Source organism: Oncorhynchus kisutch, linkage group LG16 (assembly GCF_002021735.2).
Source record: "Oncorhynchus kisutch isolate 150728-3 linkage group LG16, Okis_V2, whole genome shotgun sequence".
Lineage (NCBI taxonomy): Eukaryota > Metazoa > Chordata > Actinopteri > Salmoniformes > Salmonidae > Oncorhynchus > Oncorhynchus kisutch.
In genome coordinates, this window is record NC_034189.2 from 36633191 (window position 1) to 36645418 (window position 12228).

Below are 12228 nucleotides of genomic sequence, written 5' to 3' on the forward strand. Positions count from 1 at the left end.
ACAGTAAAATGAAAGTACCATTCATTCTCCATCCCGTTCATTCTTCTTCCCTAAATTGCAGACTGTAATCTTCATCAATGGCATTGGACTTACATACTTCAATTGCCAGAGGCAGTATCCCGGTTCTCAACTGGGCATACAGGGTCTTTTGATGCCCATTTGAGTGTGTACGTGTGTAAATTTGTGGCCAGCAAGGTAATCAACTGTCATTAGCTCCATTCCCCTGCTCAGTGGTGTGTTGGTAAATCTATGCACATTCACTGTGAGAATCCTTCCCCTCTGTCTACTAGGGTCTAATGGCAGCCTGGCATGTGTGTACGCGAAAAAGATTTGTTACAGTAGAGGGTGTGTGTATACAGTCTTGGAATGCGTCCCAAATGATACCATGTTCCCTCTATAATACACCACTTTTTAACAAAGTCATGGGGCTCTTGTCGAAAGTAGTGCACTATATATAGAAAAGGGTGCCATTTGGGACACACACTAGGTCGAAGGGCAGCATGCCCTGTGGCCTGAAACCAATCACGTTCGAAAGGCAAGCAGCTAAACCTAGCATCACACACCTCTCCGCTCCACCACGCTCCAGCATCATACTTGCACAACCTGACAGGGCAGGTTTCACACGCTTGCATAAGTGCAGCTGGACCATGTAAATGCCAGTTAATTCACCTTGACCTTGTTCACTCAACCACTGTCTAGCTCAGAGAGCGAGGGAAGGGGGGAGAGAGTGTGACTCTCACTTGTCTCTGTTTTGCAAGGGTTTAAGTTCTGTCACTGCAACGTATATACATCATATGGATTCTAGAGAGGTCGTTTTTTGAGATCCGTGTAGATCCACAATAAAAGTCTCTGGGGTGTTCGGGGGTGGGCTGGTTTGGAGATGCCAGCCTAATACAGAAGCATGTCTGTTCTCCGAAATACAAAATTTTATTTTCACTGTTACGCTTTGTGTGCTGAACTGACATGCACGATTGTTGCTGACGTTTAATTCCCTTCATCTGAACATCAATCTAGAATGCTCACCACCACCGCGGCGCTCAACTAAAACTGCTAATGGCACAAATTTTTACGCATTTTTACTCAATTCTTACCAATATGTTATTGGGCTAATTTCTCGAGGTGGAAATTATATTTTAGATGGTTTCAGTATAATGACATTTTTATTCATTTGGGAGTAGAATGCCCTTTTTAAAAAGTCATCAGAACTGAGCTTCTCAGTCCTTCTTCATAAAAAATTATCTCAAAGGACACAGGACCCCCTTAAGCAAGGGGATTGGAATTGGTCAAACTTGCAGGTAAATAAATGTACAAAATAATCCTCTTTCCCTAGAAGCACTATGGTCATTACTTTTTTACATGAAAGGAGAGGTTAACTTGCACCCAGAGATTTGTATTTGTAGGTATATGTGTTCCTGTTACCATTTTTGTGCGTGAGTGAGATAGAGTTTGTGTTTGTCAATCTCTTGACTGCATCGTTCAGATTAGCGGCACCGAGCTAATGGACAAGACATTTGCCCAGTACGTACCTCGGCTCTACGCTATCGCAGGATGATTCTCAAATGTCTCTGTATTCCCTTTATAGTGCACTCCTTTTGACCCATAAGTCCCTGGTCAAAAGTAGTGCACTATGTAGGGAATAGGTTGCCATTTGAGACGCATCCTGTGTCATTTTGGATGCAAGCCTGTCCTACACTATCACAAATCTACCAGTATGAGGCTGGTCTGTCACTCAGTTTCCCTTTTATTTTCCCTTTTATTAGGAGCCCTTCTTAATCCCTGCTCTTACAAATCCTCCCTATTCCTGGATTTATCTCACACCCCATCTCCACAGCAACAAAAGAGTGTGAGAGAGAAAACGAAAGCGAGAAACACTCATTCTCTCGCTTCACTGTTGTCGGGAATAGGTTCATTTATGACCATCACAGCATTTGGTTAGACTTCAAAAGGAGTGGGGCTAGTGAGTGAGAAAGATAAGAGATAGACAAACAGTAAAAAGAGAAAGAATTGGTGGGCATCAAGGAGGATTGTCTAATCCCCTACCTGAATGAAATGCCCAGTAAAAGAGGTGGACCTTGTTAGATCTGATAGTATAGCCCAGAAGAGGCTTGACAATAGGTCTGACACTGGTTCTGGATAAGCAGTTGCTGCTAGTGACTACTACTATAGATTACTTGTCTAAAGACTACTTGTCTCTAGTGAATTGACTCTTGAGGGTCTAGTCTGTGACCTCTAGTCAATGCGGGTGTTGAATGAGAACTTAGTAAGCTTGAGTTTGTACTGGTGTTGATACCAATGGAAGCTCTGTGCTTGGTGTACATAGTGGATCAAGTCTGATTTAACAGTATTCTCAACCTTCAGTCATGTCCTCACACCCACAGGTCCCAGGAAGTGTTCCGTCAGGCCATGTGTTCCCCTCTGGTGCGCCTGGAGATCCTGCCGCTGGCTAACAAGCAGCGATACGAGAAACACCTCATCGGGCAGCTCTTCACCAACAGTCACGACGCCGTCCCCAAAGCCAAGAGCCCCCTCATGATCCACCAAAAAATGGACGCTAAACCAGAAGTGAAACCTGAAACCAGAGCACATCAGTCCCAAAGTGGAGCCGAAATGTCCAGAGCTCCGTGTCCTCCGCTCCAAGACCCCCGATCTGCCAGCCTCTCTCACCCCGCTATGGGAGCACCAGACTGGGCACGTCCCAGAGGAGATGCCCTTCAGTGTGTCCCCAGCCCCGGTGGTCAGATATCGGGATGGGGCCTCCCCCAAGGCGGTGGGGGTCAGCGAGAGCCCCCTGTCCCGGGGAAAGAGTCCCACTGGGCTCCCTAACCTGGCCAACCTGACCAACCAGAAGGGAGGCCGGAAGCTGAAGATAGACCGGAGGAAAGGTATGGAAGCACTATGGAAAAGGGGGTATAGCTGTGTTCAAATACCCATACTAACATACTGTATACTACATACTTAATGGGTATATACTTCATACTTAATGAGTATATACTACATACTATTAGTTCATTTTAGTATACTAGAAACAAACTACAGTATATCCTTTCAGTTGAGCGTACTAGAGCTTCGCCTGTCTACCGGAAGTTGATGCTTCTGGCAACAATTTAATAACTTTTTTATTTTGCTGATGTTTACTGACATCGGCCGTATTCAACGGGTGTTGAGTGTTCGTAAATTCATCAGTTATTCTGCACGAGAGTGCTCTGAAATCGGAGTAGATAGCCAATGAATCGCATGACTATACCACTTAGCTAAGAATTATGTAATTAATCAAGTCAATAAACGTTGGACAGATGGTTAGATAGCAGATAGTTAATAAACTGCCTGGCAATTTCGATGTACACTACCGGTCAAACGTTTTAGAAAACCTACAGTACTCATTCAAGGGTTTTTTATTTTGACTATATTCTACATTGTAGAATAATACTTAAGACATCAAAACGATGAAATAACACATATGGAATCATGTAGTAACCAAAAAAGTGTTAAACAAATCTAAATATATTTTATATTTGAGATTCTTCAAATTGCCACCAGTTTCCTTGATGATAGCTTTGCACACTCTTGGCATTCTCTTCACCTGGAATGCTTTTCCAACAGTCTTGAAGGAGTTCCCACATATGCTGAGCACTTGTTGGCTGCTTTTCCATCTCAATTGGGTTGAGGTCGGGGGATTGTGGAGGCCAGGTCATGTGATGCAGCACTCCATCACTCTCCTTGATCAAATAGCCCTTACACAGCCTGGATGTGTGTTGGGTCATTGTCCTGTTGATAAACAAATTATAGTACCACTAAGGCCAAACCAGATGGGATGGCATATCGCTGCAGAATGCTGTGGTAGCCATGCTGGTTAAGTGTGCCTTGAATTCTAAGTAAATCATTTTTGTACTTTTGTAAAGGTATAATGTGTTGCTGTGTTGGGGTCAATTTAATTTTCAATCCAGTCGATTCAGTGAAATGAATCATCCTAGAAAAGGGATAAATTGGGAACTGAGTTCTAAGGCTGTGTTTACACAGGCAGCCCAATTCTGTTATTATTCATATCAGATATTTTTCCTCTGTAAACCTAGCCTTAAAATGCGGTTGTGCTCTTCCATGGTTAAAGCGTCAATCAGCTGTAGAAACAATCATTTATCCCCTCCCCTGTTTCTGTATAAAGCTGAGGTATGGGGCTGGAGAAATGCAACCACTCTCAAATCAATAGTTTAGATAGTTATAACCATGTTTTGAGGCTATATTGTGTTTAAAAATAATAATAATTACATTTACTTTGTTTACAAACATTTGAGTAAATGTATATTTTATTTATTTAACCTTTATTCAACTAGGCAAGTCAATTAGGAACAAATTCTTATTTACAATGACGGCCAAACCCGGACGAAACAGAGCCAAATGTGATAGTCTGGATTTGAAGCAGGGTGTCTGTCTGTAGTGACGCCTCTAGCACTAAGATTCAGTGCCTTAGACCGCTGTGCCACTCGAGAGCAAACAAGCTTATATTTTGTGATCTGATGGGGGTACGACAGTTGAACTAAGCTCATGAGGCATTCATAAATTATATTTGTCAAGAATCAATGGGTACATACCAGTAATTTAGTCAACAAAATGGATGTAGCAACTAATGATTTCCCCTTTAAAGACTACTCTCCCACTGTGAGTGACTGCTAGGAGGTTTAGAAACGTTAATGGAAGGTAGGCAGAAGCTTAGCTGCCAGATGAGATTTTATCACTCACTATCTTTTAGTATGCCTCTTTTGACTTTTCTCCACTGCTCACCAAGGTGGCAGTTTTCACTCATTGCTTGGAGGCACGTACACACACACACAAATAGATACACATGTGAGCTTGGACACACACACACACACACACACACACACACACACACACACACACACACACACACACACAAGCACTCTTGAAATCAAACTGTGAGTCCACAGGGAGAGGAGCCATGCGAGAGGGAATGATATCTCCGGATACCTCTCTCTCCCTCCCCTCGCCTTCCTTCTCTCCCTTCACCTTCCTCCATCAGGCAGTGTGAGGCCTGCTCACACGTGAAATTGAAGGCAGTCCTCCTCTTAATCCACATAAGAAAACGGTTTTTCCGCTGGCTTTTGGCTGAGGTCTGCATCCCGAATAGCAACCTATTCCATTTATAGTACCACTACTTTTGACCAGGACCCGTGTGCACTATAAAGGGAATATGGTGCTAGCAGAGAGGGCCCCACAGCAGACCAGTGGAAGTTGATCACCAGTTTACTCAGGAGGAACCCACTAAGCCCCACACAGGATGCAGGGTAGTGGGGAGATGTCACCCTCCATTTATTAGCACACCAAGTGACCTTATTGCGACGTGATGGGATGATGTGGGGTCGTGATGATGGGGACAGGTCTGTCCGTAATGCTCTGCTTTTTTGACACCACACTCCAGTCCTGCAGGCTCTAGTTTTATCTTATCACAATTATTGTCCAGTCATATGATCAAGTGCTGCAAAGAAAGACCTAAGCTGTGTTCGAATACCCATACTAATGTACTGTATACTACATAATGAGTATATACTACATACTATATATTATTAGTTCATTTTAGCATACTGTTCAGCCTATCTACCGGAAGTTGATGCTGTTGCTATGCAACCTCTTGCTAGTTAGTTAGCTTAACAAATGACTAGTTAGACTTTTTTATTACCCCTTTTTCTCCCCAATTTCGTGGTATCCAATTTTGTCTCGTCGCTGCAACTCCTGTACGGACTCGAAAGAGAGAGGCGAAGGTCGAGAGACATGCGTTCTCTGAAACACAACCCAACCAAGCCGCACTGCTTCTTGACACAATGCCCACTTAACCCGGAAGCACACCGTACACCTGGCGACCGTGTTGTTGTGCGGAGTCAGTAGTGCGCGGTGGGACAACGACATCCCTGCCAGCCAAACCCTCCTCTGACCCGGACGACGCTGGGCCAATTGTGCGCTGCCCCATGGGTCTCCCATGGCCCCATCTAGGACTGCAGTGCCGTAGACCACTGCGCCACTCGGGAGGCCCTCTAGTTTGACATTTTACATTCGTGTGAGTTCTTAAATCCAATATGGAGTGCCAGAGTGCACTCATAAATTCAGAGCGTTTCGCTCTCGGAGCGCACACTGGACGCTCGGGTCGAGGAGTAGGGTTAATTTGAGATTTCTGACCTTAGAACGTCAAGCACCCAAGCTAACGTTGGCTAGCTACTTCCAGAGACAAATGAGACCACTCTGACCATTTTACTCGCCCTAGCAGAGCTGGTTAGGCAGTTTTCATGTTATCCACAGCGTTGGTGACTGTTACTTTGCTGCTGGCAACAATTTAATTACGCTTTTTTTGTCAACGTTTACTGACACCGGCTATATTCAACAGGTGTGGAGCGCTTGTAAAATTAACTACAAATTCAAGGAAACATAAAGTATTATACAGAGCCATGAGTGCATGGAACTCCCTTTACGTCTTATAAAGCGCAAGGAACAGCAAACCAGGTTTCAAAAAACAAATAAAGCAACGTCACGCGACACAATGCCTCTCACCCATGTCACTTGTTGTTGTGTGTATGTACTGACATGTATGTGTAACTGATTGATGCGCGCGCACACACTACGTGTGAATGTCTGTAAACTGTCAAGGATTTTGTGTGTAATCTCTTTTTCGTTATGTCGGACCCCAGCCATTGGCGTCAGATCCTAATCAATCAAATCAAGGAAAAGAAAGATGGTATAGCTAAGACTGTTATCAGGATAGCTGATAATATCCCTCTGTCCCCCACTCACCTTCTATCTCTCGTTTTTTTCATCTCTTTTCCTATCTCTTCATCATTCTCTTTCTTTCCCTCTCTCTGTCCCTCTATCATTCCCCTCCAGGTACCGAGGGGCTGGGTTTCACCGTGGTGACTCGACAGTCCATGGCCCGGGGCCCATCCTGATCAAGAGCATTCTTGCCCGTGGCGCCGCCATCGAAGATGGCTGCCTGCAGCCTGGCGACCGCATCCTGGAGGTGAAAGAGTCATTTGACCTCTGACCTTTGAATTCCTTAAAAGTGCATCCTTTCTGCCATCCTTGAAGTAATGACTGATTCGGCATGATTCGATAGGTGAACTCAAGTGTTCCACCACACGGCATTCACCTGTCCATTGATTTCTAATCATCAGTGATTGCTTCATGGAATGGAGGAAGGAAGCACTTTTTCAAGTATTCAAACACTGCCGTCTGTGGCTGATAAACTAGTTGTATTTTTTTCTGGAAGGTGGTCCTTAAACCTTTAAAAATCTAGGTGTAGGTATTCATTCTATGTATTTATATACACTGTGAAGCACTTTGTGCACATACTGTACATATTTGAACCCTTTCCTGTGATGTGTGTAGGTGAACGGTGTAGACCTGACGGATCGAACTCAGGAGGAGCTGGTGGCCATGCTGCGCAGCACCAAGCAGGGGGAGTGTGTCTCTGTGGTTGTGGCCAGACAAGAGGATATCTTCCTAACCAGAGAGCTAGTGAGAACAGACACCTTTATCTCTCTCTAGCCACCTCCAATTGCTCTTGACTCTGCATGATCTTTGATGCAGATACGTTACCAGGAATTTCCACCTTTCCCCTCCTTGTCTTATACATGTTGTTACCCCTTGAAACGTCTTTCTTTTACTAGTGAAAGGCGTTCAACCTCTTTCAACTGCCCTTTGCCCCCCCCTGCACGCATGCCCTCACCTCCAAACAAGCACTGACACACACACATCCAGGCCCAGCACACGTACCCAGAGCCCCATTCCTCTTCCTGCCCTTATCTGGGTTTGTTGACTCAGAGGCTGACAGGAAGTCACACACACGTCCCTGCGGCCTCGCAGGAAGTGGTGCGTGCCGACAAACACGGGTGTTAAGTGACCGTTTAGCTGTGGCCAGAGACCTTTCTGACTCCTAGCCGAGTGGCGTGTTTTGACCCCTTTATCTAAATAAGCTGCCTGTCAACTGCCCCGGTGGTACCCTATAGGAGCGTGCGTGTCCTGTGTATAGCTGTGTGTGTGTGTGCATGTGCGTGTCCTGTGTGTGTGTGTGTTGGTCCTCTCAGAAAACAGCGCTCTGTCCTTGTGTGCCACTCACTACTCCTGTGATTATTCGCATTATTCCATTTCCTCAACTTCAAAGCATTCAGGAGGGACAACTCCGACGCTTTGTAGTGAACGATGCATATTCACATGGAAACACGCACGCATGCACACATACACACAGTGCTCACATTAGCCCTCATTAAAATACCCAACATTTCCACAACATCCACACGAAGGTGCTTCTTGACTTCCTCTTATCTTGTTCTTTTTGAACTCTGTCTCTATCTGGGCTGTTGAAGTTAGATTCCCTTAAAGATGAACCTCTTATCTTCTCTGCAGGCCTCCTCAAATATAGTTTCATGTCCCTCAAACTCGTGTACATGTTCACCCTCACTCAAGTTTAGCAATGCTTACAGACAGAACTTATGCAGGCAGGCGCACACACACACAATCGACCACAACTCATTCCAATACCTTAAACTTCCACATTTAGATGCAATTGTGGTCCGTTGTACAGCAAACGCATACATACATAACACTCGTCTTCTCTCCTTATTCTGCCTCAGTCACAACCCTAATACTGCAGCAGCGCTCACAAAGCCCCCAATACAAAGCCCCATCTATTTAGCCTCTATTTAGCCCCCCCACCCACCCCCCCCCCCCCCCAACAACAGAACCGTTGCTGCTGGGAAGTCAAAACTGCCCAACTCCTTGGGGCAGCTTGTGATGCCCATCAGCCTTAATGCTTTATCCTCAAGAAGTCGCATTCTTGAGGCCGTATTTACTCTGTTTTGGAGAAAGAATCCCCCCTCGACGGGCACACTGGAAACAAGGACAATCAACACAATCTTCAGCTAAAGTCCCTTATGAAGACCTGACGTCTTATGTGTGAGTAGAAATAGAAACACACACACACCCGACACTAATTTCCAAGCATCTTGAGGATTTATTAGCCTGTAGTCTTTTTGCCTTTGAAGTTGAAGCACATTGGTATTTCCATCAATAAATAAAAAGCATTATTTTGTCGTTTTTTTTTCTTTCTCCCGGACAATTTGGCCGGTAACACGTACGTTGTTATTCTGTACTTGTTGGGACCTAAAATGTACTTCCATTCAAAATCCTATTTTCCCTCAACCTAACTCCTCAACCTAACCCCTTACCCTAACCCTTATTGTAACCCCATTTGTAAACCTAAACCTAACCCCTAAGCTAAAAATATTCTTCTGACTCCGCACAAAGTGCCTTTGAACGGGGGATGGCTGTAGGTGCCAGGCGCACTGGTTTGAGTGCGCCAAGAACTGCAATGCTGTTGGGTTTTTAATGCTCCACAGTTTCCTGTGTGTATCAAGAATGGTCCACTACCCAAAGGACATTCAGCCAACTTGACACAACTGTGAGAAGCATTGGAGTCAATCAATCAATCAAATAGATTTTTAAAGCCCTTTTAAATCAGCCGATGTCACCAAGTTCTATACAGAAACCCAACCTAAAACCCCAAACAGCAAGCAATGCAGATGTGGAAGCACGGTGGCTAGGAAAGCGCCCCTGTGGAATGCTTTCGACACCTTGAAGAGTCCATGCCCTGACGAATTGAGGCCCTTATGAGGGGGAAAAGGGGGGAAGGGTTCTTAATGTTTTATACGCTTAGAGTATACTGCCATCTAAATTACTGCCACATGCTTATTAATATTGTTTGGAAATATTCATACAAGTCACAAACTGTGCTGTCCATCAGATGAGCTGAGGCCCTTGTTTAGAAGCGAAATGATAGCTTAAAGTTCAATTTGCACATGCGCAGAACGTGACTCTGGTTACTTAGACAATAAGAATAGGTGACCGGGTCCCGGGCCTGTTCTTAGTAGTTTGTATTGAGGTGTGATCCTCGCCTTTCAAGAATAACTTGCTGATAAAACCTGATCTGGACTTGATTGTCAGTGTTTAGTTTGTCCTTCGGATTGAATTTGTGATGCAAGGTGGTTTGTAGATCTCAATCAGTCTCGACTAGAGCTGTCGGCATGCCCATCACGCATAGAGCTACTTCCTCTCCCTTCTCCACTCCTCTGCACTTCTTTTCTCATTCTTGGGTTGGCACCAGGATGGTTGTGTCCTGGAACCATGGTAGCTAACCACTCAAGGTCACAAACACACACACACAAATGATCCCAACCATCAGCAATTTGGCTTCCCCTCCTCCCCCTACTGAGGCACAGCTACAGGGAACATAAGAACTCAACATTACTTCCAATAATTGGCAGACTTCATTTCTCTCCGATCGAGCAGTAGCGAGAAAGATCTCATCTTAATTGAATGTCGCTAATCTGCCACTTTGAAAAGCGTCTTTTCAGAAGCCCGGCTGACAGGAGTGTGTATTAATCGGTCTCCTTACACCCCCACCTCTTCTTCTTCCCCATGGGTAGAAAGGTTCCTTTTGTCTTCCTCGTTCCTCTGATCAAGGGTGGTCTCCCCTCTTAAAGCCTGTTAACAAGCACTTGAGGAGAGACAATGAGGCGTGTTGTGCGCCAGTGGAGCCACAGGGCTCAGGAATGGAAGGGTTTTGCTCTGTGTGTGTGTGTGTGTGGGGGGGGGATTATTTGTGTTTGTGTGTGGACCACCAGGGGTGTGTGTCTTACACCGGGAGATTTAGTTGGCTGTTTAAATGTGGTTTAGTCCCTTAAGAATGGTGGACATGTGTGTGTGTGTGTGTGTGTGTGTGTGTGTGCGTGTGTGTGTGCGTGTGTGTGTGTGTGTGTGTGTGTGTGTGTGTTTAACTTAGCCTGCCACACAGTGACCCAAAAAGACAGCTCTTTGCATCAACAGATCAAACCAAAGACATTCATAAAAAAAGTTTAAATAACTTTAGTTACAAAGTGCTGCTGGAATATCTCTCCCCTTACACTGACAATGGAATATCCTGCAGCTGTTACGTCTCTTCAGATTCCACCTCTCCTCTTCTCCTCCTCTCCCTTATGGATGTGTGTCAGGGATAGAGATGCCCAACGAGACCCGTCTGTCTGTCACGTCAGCTGTCAGTGTCTAGTCTGAGCTGGATTGCTGGATCCTTGCGTCAGTCTTCTCACTTACTCCATTGAATAAAGAATAAATGGAGCCTCATTCCGAATGAAAGCTTCCCATCTTTACTACTCAGTGTACAACGGAGTTTCCACAATAGCTCGAGGTGATGGAGCTCCATGAGAGTGAGGCCCCAGACTAGACTGCCCATTTTCCTAAGGGGCTCTACCCAGGTAAAGAGGCTGTCAGGTCTTCCCCTGCTGAGGATCAAGGGGTGGAGAACAGTGGGGGTGTTCTGTTGGCTAAACAAGGGCCTCCTCAGGACTCAGGTGAATGTCACCCAACACTAGTGGGATTATAGTAAGAAACCTGTAAAGCTACACTGAGCCGTTCTTTCCTGCCTCTGTCGCTAGACCGCTGGCCATATTATATGGCAACCTGGGAGGTTCAAAATAAATCTGCTTCCAATAACAGATAAGGTATGAAGGAAAGCAGCTCAATGAGCTTTTGGATTTTATATTGGGCAGCTGTGAAAAAACTAAATCACAGACACTTCACATACACACTCTGTGTCTCTTAGTTTGGACTAATGTGGTGTAACACACACCATTATTGTTAACAAATGTAAACATATACAGTACACACAGTATTTTTCCCCACCTGCGTTGTTCGCTGTCCTCCTCACAGGAAAATAGGCCGGCTATGTGAAAGAGCCTCAAAGCACCTCTTTACAGGCCCGTTTCCCTGGTGACAAAACCCTAGCACCACTTTCTCTCTCACCACTCTGTCATAATGACAGACATTTTTCTTTTCTTTTGTTGCCATTTCTTTGTCTTCTCTCTCCCCCTCTCTCTCTCTCTCTCTCTCTCTTTCTCTCTTTCTTTCATTTGGTAGCCAATTCTCGCTCCCCGACCCACCGGGTCATTTTGTTCACGTTAAGAGTGGGATGAAGGAGGAGAGAGAAAAGAGGGGGAGAGAGACTGCGAGGGGGGGGGGAGAGTGAATGGGAGAGTGGGTATCTCCAGGGATGGGTTATTACTTTTAAATGATCCCCCTGTCGCCCTCCCTCCATCGCTCTCTAGAAGGATGTATAAAAAGGTTATTGTGCTTCTTTTTGAAATGGCACGCTCTCTGTCTGCCTTTCATGTTCAAATGGAA

At 45.2% G+C, this 12228-nt stretch overlaps 1 pseudogene; it reads left to right on the plus strand.

Annotated features, from left to right (window-relative positions):
- Positions 1-12228, plus strand: part of LOC116353981 (partitioning defective 3 homolog B-like) — a 133622-nt pseudogene that overhangs the window by 20080 nt on the left and 101314 nt on the right.